Genomic DNA, 14,128 nt, shown 5'->3' on the forward strand with positions numbered 1-14,128 from the left:
CTTGTGGGATTGGGGGGGAACCCTAGGAACCTCAACTTGCTACCAAGTTTTCTCACTGTCTTACCAAGTAAGATGCTACCACGAAAGCCCTGAACATACCAGAACTGCACTAATCCACCCGTGGAAAAGCTGAAGCCTGCAGGGCCAGTGCTGAGCCCCTTCCTTCCGGCTGGCAGTGGCTGGTAAGGAAGCACAAGGGACAGCCTGAGGAGCTGCTTCCCAGAACAAACACCAACATGAGCCCTGAGGGAACAGGGCATCCACCTTGTACTCGCCCACAGTGAGAACATTGTTGTTTTTATTGCTTTTCTATCCTTCTAAAACAGAACATCAGGGTGTCAACGTCCCCACCCCAAACATTACATGTGGACCCTGTAAGGCACCAAAGGAAAAGAACGCACGTACTCCCCTGGAAACAGGCTAAGTACCAGCTGTCTGGTCTGGTGCAGTGGGGATGACAAACAGACCCTGGCAGTCTCTCCTTCTCAGCACCCAAGGCACAACTTCTTCAATGACAAATGCCGCCACTTCAAAGTCCTGCCTGCCCTCCATCTGTGACAGCCCTGGACCCCAAGCCAGAGATCTAACCCCACTGGCTCCTAAGGGAGGTGACCACTAGGCAATGAAGGAGCCCTGAGGCAAGGGACTGCTGACCCTTCCTTCCAGAGTGAAGCCGAGAATGTGGCCAGCAGGACTTGAACGCTGTGACATGGCCCAAGGACCAGTCATCTGAAACAAGAAAACTCAAAGGGATCTATGGTAGGCAATGACTGAGTCACTAAACGTGGCTGGACAGAGCTGAGCAAGACCTTGGCAAGCCACAGCAGCTCTCCTGGCCTCACTTTCTTTTTTTATTTTTTATTTTTTTGGTTTTTCGAGGTAGGGTCTCATTCTGGCTCAGGCCTACCTGGAGTTCACTATGTAGTCTCAGGGTTGGCCTCACTTTCTGCATCTGGAAAGTGGGAAGGGAAAGTTCTCCTACCCACTTGCTTTAAGACTCAGCACAGCTATGACCAAGGCTAGAACAAATGCTCATAAACCCTAACTTCCACCGTAGCTCCACAGCTCCTAATGCCCCATCTCTCTCTCCAGCAAGGTAAGCCCACCTCAGAAAGTAAAGGCTTGTGCAGAAGCTCTGCAGGGGACCCTAACCGCACAAAGGCACTGCCACTGTGGGCCCGGTGGGTGGGGAGCAAAAGTTGGTGCAACTATATGGGAGCAGGGACCAGCTCTGAGACACGCTGCTCTGGGGCTCCCATCACGCCCCCCTCTTTGCCACGCACTGCCCGAGGCAAAGGCAATTCTAGCCCTCACTCAACAGAATGGAACATTCCAACTGAAGCCAATGAATGGCCTGGGCCAGTAAACTGAACAGAGTGGAAAGGCAGGCAGACCCCAATAAGCCCACCTTAACAAGGGGCCTTGCAGTTCTTGGTGTCTGGCACTCCAAGAATGGGCTCCTCTCCCCTGGTGGAAAATCTGCCTGGGTTCCAGTGTCATTCCTCTCCAGGCCTCAGTAGAAACCTCCAGAGCCCCAGGTCACACATCTTCTGCCCACTTGCCATTCACGTCTCTGACCTGGTGAGCCTGGGTCCACTTCCTCCCCAGGAACCTCGAGTGGAGCAATTAATCCTTCCAGCTCCATGTTCCAGGGATAAAAGCAGACGGCACTTTATAAGTAGGGGACAGGAAAATGGGTAAAAGTAGCTCAGAAGAGAGGGGGCCAGATGGCCCTTCATCAAGAGTGAGGGGCTCAGGGGCTCTAGAAGAGGAAGTCAGGGGACACAGCCCAGGGCCTGCTCTAGCTCCCACAGAAAAAGAATCTCATCCCAGCACTCGGGAGGCTGAGGTAGAAGGATCACTGTGAGGTCAAGGCCAGCCTGAGACTCCATCATGAATTCCAAGTCACCAACCTGGGCTAGAGGCAGACCCTACAGTGGAAAAAAAGAAAAGGAAGGAAGGAAGGAAAGAAAGAAAAAGAATCTCCTCTTAATCTCTGGGACCTGTGAGGGGCACACCACCTGCTCCCAGACCGTCTTTGGATCCCACACAATTCAAGCCACTTTCTCCTCTGGGCGGGGCAGGGGGGGGCTGAGGCAGCCCAGAGGAAATGCCTGCAGGGGCCTAGGGCTGCCCCCAAGCCCGCCCGTCCCAGCATTTTGCTCACTTCCTGCCTGCCTGCTCTTGGGGGGAGTCATCTAGAGATGCTACAGGATGTGAAGGAAGTGAGAGCTAAGGCAGCCTGGGTCCCCTGACTGCACGTGGGGGTCAGGATGAGGAGGAGGCCACAACTTGACCAAGATTGTTCAAATAGGTTCCTCAGGCCCCACAGTCCCCGGCTTTCAAAGAGCCAACCAGAAAGTGCTAGAAGGGCACTCCCACCGGTCAGGAAGCAATCCTCCCAGAAACGGGAGAAGGGGAGGGCACCCCCCTGAGACCAGCCGGTGGCTCCTGTCAGCTCACTCACTTGCAGGTGGGTCCCACTCTGGATTCCAGGCTCAGGTCTTCAACTGGCTTCAGCTTAGGCTGAGCTCGGAAGCCTCCAAGCCTCAGAATGGGTGGGGGCTCCGATTCCAGCCACTAGGGCTGCTGGGGGCGGGGGCAGGAAGAGCAACACCAGCCTCTGTTAAAGCTACCACGCCCTCCGAGCTCCAGGCAGGCCCGGAGAGCCCCAGAGGCCCCTTTAAGAGGAAGGGCTGCAGCGGAAAGAGAGGAAGAGGTGGGTAGGGTCTCCCAGGCTGCACCCACTCAGTCATGGTGACACCCCCAAATACTATGGCCACTCCTGACACCTCAGCAGAGTGAGGTGGGGCCCTTGGCCCCCCGAGGGTTCCTCCTGGCTCCCGAGTGACTGCCTCCTCCAGCAGGCAGGGGCCCACGTGTGCTGCGAACCTCACTGAGGATGGAAGATGAAGAGAAGTCCTTACTACAGCTTCTCACACGTAACCACAAAGACTCAGGGCTGGCCCCCTCAGGGATACAAAGATGCCCAGACCCAAAGAGGGATGTAGAGAGGTAGACAAGGCTCACCTACCCCACAGCCTAGACTTTTTTTAGAGAGGAGTGAGCTGCAGGGCCTGGAGAAGCACACAGTGGCAGACAGCCCCACATCCTCACCTGGATCCAGCTAACGTGCTCCAGGAGGAGGGAAAGGGCCGAGGGGCTAGACTTCAGACCCTTTTTCCACGCTGGTCAGGAAAAAAGGAACCAAGCAGAGAAAGACCCTGGCACCGATTGACAGCGTCACCGTCACCGTATCTCAGAACTGGGGAAGATCCTAGAAATCATCAAGCCTCTGGGACTTGCAGAACAGGCTGCTCCAGTCCTCAGAGGACAGAGTCTAGCTCAGGGAGAAGGCCGCACATCCAGACAGGTTCCGCACACACTCTTCCCTTGGCTGAGCAGCCTCTGGCAAGACGACATACTCTCCCGCAGAGCGGCCAGTGATGTGCACTGTGTCCACCAATGCTCCTTTTCAACCACTGCAGCCACACAGTCTCTCAGGTGTTTAGAAAAGCCATAAACCAGCCCACAGAGCTGTAAGAACAGCCCTCCACACACGCTGACCACATGCCTAGCTTTTGGTAGGGAAATACCTTCAGAATTTCAAAAAATAGTTAACAAATGCATTTCTCACACCTCCGACCCCCTTCGTAAGTGTGGTTTCCTTCCTTAATGAAGTCCCTTAATTTCTACTTCATCTGAGACTCCCCTGGGTCAGACTGCCACCTAGTGACACTGGGAGACTCTGCAGGCTCCAAGACCACTTCGCCAGCACTTGGAGCTCCTGTGGAGCACAGGCTGGGCTACTGGGTGAATTTCAAGTACTTAATGCCTTGTATGATAACTTGTGCCAGAGAATGGAAGGCAGCTGAGGGACAGGGGTGGCAGGTGCCCATAGCTAATTCTTATCCCCTAGGAACCACTCAGAGGAATACTGCCCTCAGGAGTGCCGATGATGGTGGCAGGCGTCTGGTTAGCCCAAGGTCTTCACCCTTGCATGTATTCAAGCAAGAAGCACCTCCGCACACAGCCCGATTTCCTGCTCCTGCTCAGGATGTTTTACAGAAGCCCTAACGATTGCTGTCTCTAGGAAGCCTTTTGGCCCATGCAGCATCCATCAACTTGAGAGCCTCATCCAAATACTAAGGAAGGGTTGTCTGTAGCTGGATAAAGAAAAAGTGCTTTTTAAACTTTATTATTATTATTATTTTTAATTATTTATTTATTTCTTTTTAGAGTGACACACACAGAGAGAAAGACAGATAGAGGGAGAGAGAGAGAATGGGCGCGCCAGGGCTTCCAGCCTCTGCAAACGAACTCCAGCCGCGTGCGCCCCCTTGTGCATCTGGCTAACGTGGGACCTGGGGAACCGAGCCTCGACCTGGGGTCCTTAGGCTTCACAGGCAAGCGCTTAACTGCTAAGCCACCTCTCCAGCCCTATTATTTTTTTTATTTTTTTTTTTATTTTTTTTTAATTTTTATTAACATTTTCCATGATTATAAAATATATCCCATGGTAATTCCCTCCCTCCCCACCCCCACACTTTCCCGTTTGAAATTCCATTCTCATTCATATTACCTCCCCATTACAATCATTGTAATTACATATATACAATATCAACCTATTAAGTATCCTCCTCCCTTCCTTTCTCCACCCTTTATGTCTCCTTTTCAACTTACTGGCCTCTGCTACTAAGTATTTTCATTCTCACACAGAAGCCCAGTCATCTGTAGCTAGGATCCCCATATGAGGGAGAACATGTGGCGCTTGGCTTTCTGGGCCTGGGTTACCTGACTTAGTATAATACTTTCCAGGTCCATCCATTTTTCTGCAAATTTCATAACTTCATTTTTCTTTACCGCTGAGTAGAACTCCATTGTATAAATGTACCACATCTTCATTATCCACTCATCTGTTGAGGGACATCTAGGCTGGTTCCATTTCCCAGCTATTATAAATTGAGCAGCAATAAACATGGTTGAGCATGTACTTCTAAGGAAATGAGATGAATCCTTTGGATATATGCCTAGGAGTGCTATAGCTGTCCAGCCCTATTATTATTATTTTTTGTGCTTTCTTTTTTGAGGTAGGTGCTCACTCTAGTCCAGGCCATATTTCTCTCTCTCTCTCTTCTTTTTTTCTGAGGTAGTTCAGGTTGACTTGGACCACACTCCATAGTCCCAGGCTGGCCTTGAATTTATAGCAATCCTCTTCTTGAGTGCTGGGATTAATAAGGCATGTGCACCAAGCCCCACTCTTGAACATTAAAAAAAAAATTCTAAACCAGCATATATCATGCTCACCAAACTGCCCTAAAAGCACTCTATTAATGTTCATACCCATATATTAATGCTACTCTCACTTTTGGCTAGAAAGTTTCTCTTTTCAGATGACTGTGACCTCTGGGATGACCCAAAAGGCACCATGGTGCTGAGAAGAAGGTACAAAAGACTGTTCAGCACTGAGACATCTCTAGCACACCTTTGGAGGCTCAGGGTCCATTGTAGAAGAGATGGCTAAAAGAACGTAAGAGCTAAAGGAAGGTTAAGACTGTTTACAATGCAATCACCCGACAGAAGTTTGCCTTGTTATTCTTGACTTCGAGGTGCCTAGAACTACCTTCATAAGACCCTCAAAATAGGGGGAAAAGATGATGAGATCAAAATAAAAGAGAGATGAGCTGGCCATGGTGGCGCACACTTTTAATCCCAGCACTTGGGAGGCAGAGGTAGGAGGATTGCCATGAGTTTGAGGCCACCCTGAGAATACATAGTGAATTCTAGGTCAGCCTGGGCTAGAGCGAAACCCTACCTCGAAAAAACCAAATAAAATAAAATAAAAAAGAGAGACTACTTTAGAGAGAAAGGGGATATGATGAAGGGTAGATTTGTTAAGGGGGAGCAGGGAAGGGAATTATGGTTTATTGTTTATAAATATTGAAGCTGTCAGTAAAAGAAAAGTTAAAAAAAAATTCCAAACCAAGCTGGATGTGGTGGTGCATGCTTTTAATCACAGCACTTGGGAGGCAGAGGTAGGAGGATCACTGTGAATTCAAAGCGATCCTGAGACTACATAGTGAATTCCAGGTCAGCCTAGGCTACAGTGAGATACTACCTCAAAAAACCAAAAGTTTCCAAACCAAGACTAGAAATAAGAAAGTGGTGCTAGCCGAGCATGGTGGCGCACACCTTTAATCCCAGCACTCGGGAGGCAGAGATAGGAGGATTACCATGAGTTCAAGGCCACCCTGAGAACACATAGTGAATTCCAGGCCAGCCTGGGCCAGAGTAAGACCCTACCTTGAAAAGAAAGAAAGAAAGAAAAAGAAGGAAAGAAAGAAAAAAGACAGACAGACAGACAGAGGTGCTAAGTCAGAAGTAAGTGTTCTTGGCCAGTCCAGTATCCTTGACTGAAGGAAGCTTGACTTCTATGTATGGCTGTCCCCAGCTTCTCAGAACTTATATAAACTTCATGACCAAATAAAAAACAAACACCCAGACTTCTTGCTCACATACATAAAAAAGTATTCAGAGGTGAGGATGCATAATGCCTGCAATGTATTTTCAAAGCACTCAGAGAAAAGGGTTGGAAAGATGGCTCAGCAGTTAAGACACTTGCCTGTAAGCCTAATGACCCAGCTTCAAATCCCCAGTACCTCCATAAAGCTAGATGCACAAAGTGGAGCATGCATCCGGAATTCATTTGCAGTGGCTAGAGGCCCTGGTGTGCCCATTCTCTCAATCTGTCTTTCCCCTACTTGCAAGTAAGTAAATAAAAATATTTTTTAAAATTACAAATTCATATTGCTGAAGACTCCACATACTTGGGCCACAAGGTCACTGAGAAATCCTGCTGGAACTGAGCTGAAAACCTCCTCCATATACACCAGCTGACAGAAAGCTAGAAGAAGCCATTCTGCATGTAGTTCAATAGGGGAGAGAGAAATCAACAGTGAAGATACTCAACAGTGAACACTGCAAACCTTGTATTTGGCCAGCCAGGCCAAATGAGCCAGCAGGTGCAATAGTGGCACATCTGTCATGGTGGAAACCAAATGCCCTTGAACTGGAGGCCTGCTCCATGGGAGGGCATACATCCCTGATACTGAAAACTTAAAACAGCGGTAGTCATGAGCCCTAGTGATGTAATGTCTGCTGTCTGGCCTAATGTATATACTATGCTCATCAAACTGCCCAGTAAGCACTTCTCTTAATTTTCATACCCTTATATTAATGCTACTCTCACTTTTGGTAGAGAATCTTCTCTTTTCAGATGGCAGTGACCTTGGGATGACTCAGAAGGCACCATGGTACTGGAAAGAAGTGCCGGGAGTGCTCAGCACTGCAATATCTCTATCACACCTTCCGAGTCTCAGGGTCCATTGCAGAAGAGGTGGCAGAAAGAATGTAAGGGCCAAAGGAAGGGTAGGACTCCTTACAACGTGCTCCCTCCAGACACAAAATGGCCTGAATCTCCATGACCTCACAGTGCCTGACACTACCTACACAAGACCATCAAAATAGGAGAAAAAGATCATGACATCAAAATAAAAGAGACACTGATTGAGAGGGGGAGGGGATATGATGGAGAATGGAGTTTCAAAGGGGAAAGTAGGGGGAGGGAGGGTATTACCATGGGATAGTTTTTATAATCATGGAAGTTGTTAATAAAAAAAATTCACAAAATTAAAATTTCAGGGCTGGAGAGATGGCTTAGTGGATAAGGCGCATGCCTGCAAAGCCTAAGGACCCAGGTCAATTTTCCAGGTCCCACATAAGCCAAAAGCACACGGTGGCACATGTGTCTGGAGTTTGTTCTCAGTGGCTAGAGGCCCTGGCACACCCATTCTCTCTGTCTTAAATAAATAAATAAATATTTAAAAAAATCAAAAATTCAAAGAAAAATAAAATGTATCATATAGAAATACAGCAGATATTGCTACAGGAAAAGGCAGTGCCTAGACAGTCAGTACTCTTCTCAACTTTCTTACCCCAGTCAAAAGCGTTCAAAGCCGGGCGTGGTGGCGCACGCCTTTAATCCCAGCACTTGGGTGGCAGAGGTAGGAGGATTGCTGAGTTCAAGGTCACCCTGAGACTACATAGTGAATTTCAGGTTAGCCTTGGCTAGAGTGACACTTTACTTTGAAAAAAACAAACAAACAGGGCTGGAGAGATGGCTTAATGGTTAAGGCGCTTGCCTGCAAAGCCAAAGGACCCATGTTCGATTCCCAAGGACCCACGTAAGCCAGATGCACAAGGAGGTGCATGTGTCTGGAGTTCGTCTGCAGTGGCTGGAGGCCCTGGGGAGCCCATTCTCTCTCTCTCTGTCTCTCACTCCCTCTTTCTGTATCAAATAAACAAAAATAAAATATATTAAAAAAAAACAAAACAAACAAACAAACACATACAACTTCACAGCCAAGTGTGGTGGCTCATGCCTTTAATACCAGCATGTGGGAGGTAGAGGTAGGAGGATTGTTGAGTTCTAGGCCAGCCTGAAACTACAGAGGGAGTTCCATATCAACCTGGGCTAGAGTGAGTCCCTAATTTGAATAAAACTAAAAAAAGGGACTGGAGAGATAGCTTAGCAGTTAAGGCACTTGCCTGCAAAGCCAAAGAACCCAGGATCAACTCCTCAGGCCCACACAAGTCAGATGCACAAGGTGGCACATGTGTCGACTTTATTTGCAGAGCCCAGAGACCCTGACACACCATTTTCTCTTATCAAAATCTACAGCCGAGCACAGTGGAGCACGTCTTTAATCCCAGCACTCGGGAGGCAGAGGCAGGAGGATCACCATGAGTTCGAGGCCACCCTATGACTACACAGTGAATTCCGGGTCAGCCTGGGCTAGAGTGGGACCCTACCTCACAAAGAACAAAAATCAAAAAACAACCAAAAAATAAATAAATAAAATATTAGGGTTTATCAAGGCCACCCTGAGACTACAAAGTGAACTCCAGGTCAACCTGGGCTAGAATGAGACCCTATCTTGAAAAACAAATTTAAAAAAAAGTGTTCATGTATATACCTTTAATCCCAACACTCAGGGGGCTAAGGGAGGAGGGTCACCAGGAGTTTGAGACCAGCCTGGGCTACAGAGTGAGACTCTGAATCAAAAACAATTAGGCTGGGCGTGGTGGCGCATGCCTTTAATCACAGCACTCAGGAGGCAGGGGTAGGAGGATCACTGTGAGTTTGAGGCCAGCCTGGGACTACATACTAAATTACAGGTCATCCTGAGCTAGAGTGAGACCCTACTTTGAAAAAACAAAAATAAATAAATAAATAATAAAATAAAATTGTTCATAAATTTGCCCAGGTGTGGTGGTACACACATCTCTTAATTCTAAAACATGGGAGGCTAAGACAGGAGGATTATAGGTTTAGGCCAACTTAGGCTACATAATGAGAACGTGTCAAAAAATAAAACAGGAAACAAAAACTGAGGACATTAGCTATGAAAACATCTGTCAATCTCAGGCAAAGAGGCAATGAACAATGTGCCATTAAAGTGCTGAACAGTATCTTTATGATTTGTGGGGACAAAGGGACATCTGAAATCACAACTGCCACGTAATGCGGAACACAGACCACGCAAGCACACCTGGCTGCCCTCTGTTCTTTATCTTCGCGGCTCACTAGCAAAGGTCTCTGGGCAATGGCCCTCCTCCCTATAGCCAAAGGCCAAAAGGCAGGCCAAAAGGATGGTCTACAGGAATAGACACTTTGGTCAATAACTGGGGCAGAGGTCTAATGTGGAAGAGGTGGTGGAAAGAATGTAAGAGCCAAAGGAAGGGTAGGACTCCTTACAACATGCTCCTTTCAGACACAAAGTGGCCTGGACATCCATGACCTCACAGTGCCTGACACTACCTGCACAAGAGGAGGAAAAGATCATGACATCAAAATAAAAGAGACAGATTGAGATGGGGAGGGGATATGATGGAGAATGGAATTTCAAAGGGAAAAGTGTGTGTGTGTGGGGGGGGTATTACCATGGGATATTTTTAATAATCATGGAAAATGTTAATAAAAATTGAGAAAAAAATAACTGGGGCAGAATCATGACATCATGAGTTCCTGCAAAGGAACTCCTAAAGCATCTCCATGACTTAGCAGCCCCCAAGCTCCCCCTCAGAGCATGCTCCGTACCCTTTGGAAAACCACCCTCTGAAGTACAGTACCAGGCTGCCACTCGATAGGAGGGCTATTCAAAGCACGCAGTCCACACTGCAGGATCTGAACTAAAGGGAACCAAAGGAACAGGCAGGCTCCGGTTTAAAGTCTCTTGTAGGACATGTAATGAAGTGCGGCACACCATGGCTTCTGAGAGGGAGTTGAAGCTTTAAAAGCTAGCATCTGGGCTGGAGAGATGGCTTAGTGGTTAAGGTACTTGCCTTCAAACCCAAGTTCAATTCCCCAGTACCCATGTAAAGCCAGATACACAAGGTCGTGCATGTGTCTGGAGTCTGTAGCAGCTGGAGGCCCTGGAGCACCCATTCTCTTTGTGTCTCTTCTCTCTCTGCTTACAAGTAAATAAGTAAAAAAAAAAAAAAAAAAAAAAAGTATTTGCCAGGTTTGGTGGCACATGACTTTAATCTCAGCACTTGGGAGGCAGAGGTAGGAGGATTGCTGTGAATTCAGGGCCACCCTGAGACAACATAGTGAATTTCCGGTCAGCTTGGGCTACACTGAGACCCTACCAAAAACAAAACAAACAAAAAAGCCTACTAGGGCCTAGTGAGAGGAGTGAGGCCCTGGTGGAGTATCCTGGAAATGGTACTCAGCCCTTCTTCCTCTCTTTGAATCCTTGGCCATGAGAAAAGCAGTGTTACTCTGCAAAGTCCTTTTGCCATTGCCATGCAGCACTCAACCAGAGGCTAAGAAACAATGGCTCCAGCTGACCATGGACTAGAACCTCTAAGACTTTGAGCCAAAATAAGTCTTTTTTCCTATGAGGTGATTATTAATTAGAAGTGAATGCATGAACGATAAAGCTCATGACTACATAATCACAGTCACGAGATGGGCTGGGAGTCATGACTCTGTTTTCCAACATTTTGTACAGTATGACATCCTCTCTGCCATTTAAGAAAACAAGCTTGGGTTTCAAGACCACTTAAAGGGGAAAAGGCAATTTAAAATCAAATGTTACTAGGAGAACTGGGTATCCTCTTGAAATACTTCTCTTATACCATTTTCAAAAGTTAATTCAAAGTAAATCAAACACCTAAACTATAAAATACTTTTGGGAGGCGATGTGTTTTTTAATATATTTAAAAATATTTTATTTTCATTTATTTGAGAGAAAGAAGAAAAAAAAGAGAGAGACAGTGAGCGAGTGAGCAAGTAAGACAGAGACAATGGGTGCACCAGGGCCTCCAGCCACTGCAAACGAACTCCAGATAGATGAACATGCTACCTTGTGCATCAGGCAGAGGCGGGTCCTGGGGAATCAAACCTGGGTCCTTTGGCTTTGCAGGCAAACGCCTTAACTACTAAGCCATCTCTCCAGAATTTTAATATTTTTATTTATTTAAGACAGAGAGAGAAAGTGTTGGCGCACCAGGACCTGCTGCAGCTTATAAGCACCCTCCAGATTCATGCGTTACCTTGCGCACCTGGATTTATGTCAGTACTGATTAACTGAACCCAGGCCATCAGGTATTGCAAGCACTGACCCATCTCTCCAGCCATATATATGTAATTTTTTTTTTTTTTAATTTTGAGGTAGGCTATCACACTAGCCAAGGCTGGCCTTGAACTAACAATACTCCAACCTAAGCCTCCCAAGGACTAGGATTATAGGTGTAAACCACAGAAACCAGCAAAACTATACAACTCTTGTTCTGTTGTTGATTTTTGTTTTCTAGCCCAGGCTGAACTGGAATTCACCATGTAGTCTCAGGGTGGCCTTGAACCCACAGTGATCCTCCTACCTCTGCCTCTCGAGTGCTAGGATTAAAGGCATGAGCCACCACACCTGGCTCTGTACAACTCTTTTTTTTTTCTTACTTTTTGTTGTCTTTTTTTATTTGTTTTTTTTTCTTTTTTTTTACTTATTTTTTTATTTTTTATTTATTTATTTTTTCTTTTTTTTTTTTTCTGTACAACTCTTAAAAGGAAACACAGGGCTGGGGAGATGGCTCAGTGGCTAAAGGTGCATGCTTGCAAAACCTGACGGGCTGGTTCCAGTCCTCAGTACCCACATAAAGCCAGATGCAGGAAGTGCAGCATGCACCTGGAGTTCCTTTCCAGGGGCAGGAGGCTCTGTGTCTGCTGCTTTCCATCTCAAATAAATGAGTAAAAAATATTTTTAAAAAGGAAGTATACGAGAATCTTTTTTTTTTCATATTTTATTTTTTATGTACTTGAAAGAGCAAGGGAAGGGGGGGAGAGAGAGAGAGGAAGATAGAGAATGGGCACGTCAGAGCCTCCAACCACTGCAAACAAACTCCAGATGTATGCGCCCCCTTGTACATCTGGTTTATGTGGGTACCGGTGAATCGAAACAGGGTCCTTAGGCTTCACAGGCAAGCACCCTAACCACTAAGTCATTCTCCAGCCCCTTTTTTCTATTCTTTTAAAAAATGTTTTTGAAAGAGAGAGAGACAGAATGGGCACGCCAGGGCCTTCAGCCGCTACACACACACTCCAGACACGTGCACATGCGCAACACTGTGTGCTTGTGTCACAGCATCTGGCTTACATGGGACCTGGGGATTTGAACATGAGTTTTTAGGCTCTGCAGGCAAGGGAATGAGAATGGGTGCTTCAGGGCCTTCAGCTGCTGCAAACAAACTTCAGACAAGTGCACCACTTTGTGCATCTGGCTTACGTGGATCCTGGGGAATTGAACTGGGTCCTTTGGTTTTGCAGGCATGTGCCTTAACCACTAAGCCATTCCTCCAGCCCTCTCTCTTTTCCTTTTCTTTCTTTCTTTTCAACATTTAGTTATTCATTTGCAAACACAGAGAGAAAAACAGAGAGGGAGAGGAAGAGAGAGAAAGGGTGCGCCATGGCCTCTCGCTGCTGCAGACGAACTCCAGATGCACGCACCACTTTGCGCGTCTGGCTTTATGTGGGTCCTGGGGAACTGAACCCAGACTGTCAGGCAATGCAAGCAAGCGCCTGAACTGCTGAGACGTCTCTCCAGCCCCATGACAATTTCAGTAGTAATCATTTGATAATGATTTTTTGGATGTGACACCAAAGGCTGAGCAACAACAACAAAAATACAGGAACTTCCACAAATTGAAGGTTTTCATGCAGCCAAGGATATTGTGAAGAGTGAAAAGACAACCTTACAGAATGGGAGAAAGGGCTTATAAATCCTGTCAGCTAGAAGTTACATCGGAAGACATAAAGTGCTCCTATAACTCAACAACAACCACCTAATTTAAAAAGTGAGTGAAGAATTTGGACAGACATTTCTCCAAAATGCAGTAGTTCTTACTTATCCACTGAATAGGATACATCCTTGGACCCCAAATGGGTAACTGAAACCAAGGGGAATATGGAGTCTATATATACTGTGTTTTCCCTATGCAAACACATCTATAATAAAGTACAGTTGAACTAGCATAGCTGTATACCATAATGAAAGGCATTTTAAACATGAGGGGAAAAAAATTTCTGAAACGTCAGCGTGGTGCTAGGGATCTAGCCTATAGCGTTGTACCACTAGGTAAGACGTAACCACTGAGGGTAGCCTCAGCATCTGGAACTTTCTCATGTACTAATTTCAGACCAGCTACAGATAAACTATGTAAGGTTGAGCTGTGAAGAATGGGTCTGCTGTATACAAATGGCCAATAAGCACCTGAAAAAGACATTCAACATCATTAATCATTATGGAGATAATAAAATCACAGGCAAGATACCACTTTGCCCTAATTAAGATGCCTGTTTTCTAAAAAAAATAAAAATAAATGGTAAGGATATAGATAATTGGAACTTTTCTGCATTGCTGACAGGAATTTAAAATGACACAGCTGGGGCTGGAGAGAGGCTCAGCAGTTACAGACACTTACTTGCAAAGCCTGACAGCCTCAGTTTCAACATACAGCCAGATACACGAAGTGGCACATGCATCTGGAGTTCATCCGCAGCAGCAAACAG

General features: G+C 46.5%; 1 protein-coding gene across 9 annotated transcripts in view; it reads right to left on the reverse strand.

The window, feature by feature from the left end:
• The window catches only part of Pisd (phosphatidylserine decarboxylase), a 41,786-nt gene that overhangs the window by 8,262 nt on the left and 19,396 nt on the right, over positions 1-14,128 (reverse strand). Inside the window, exon 1 of one of the 9 annotated variants that reach the window (XM_004664091.2) lies at positions 2,468-2,541. The exons of 7 other annotated variants lie outside the window; for them this stretch is intronic. The gene's annotated coding sequence lies outside the window, so the exon portion shown is untranslated. Of the gene's footprint in view, positions 1-1,408; positions 1,427-2,467; positions 2,542-14,128 lie in introns of those variants that run through there. One more of the 9 variants, XM_045132408.1, reaches the window with a different exon arrangement.

The sequence above is a fragment of the Jaculus jaculus genome, chromosome 13 (assembly GCF_020740685.1).
Source record: "Jaculus jaculus isolate mJacJac1 chromosome 13, mJacJac1.mat.Y.cur, whole genome shotgun sequence".
Taxonomy (NCBI): domain Eukaryota; kingdom Metazoa; phylum Chordata; class Mammalia; order Rodentia; family Dipodidae; genus Jaculus; species Jaculus jaculus.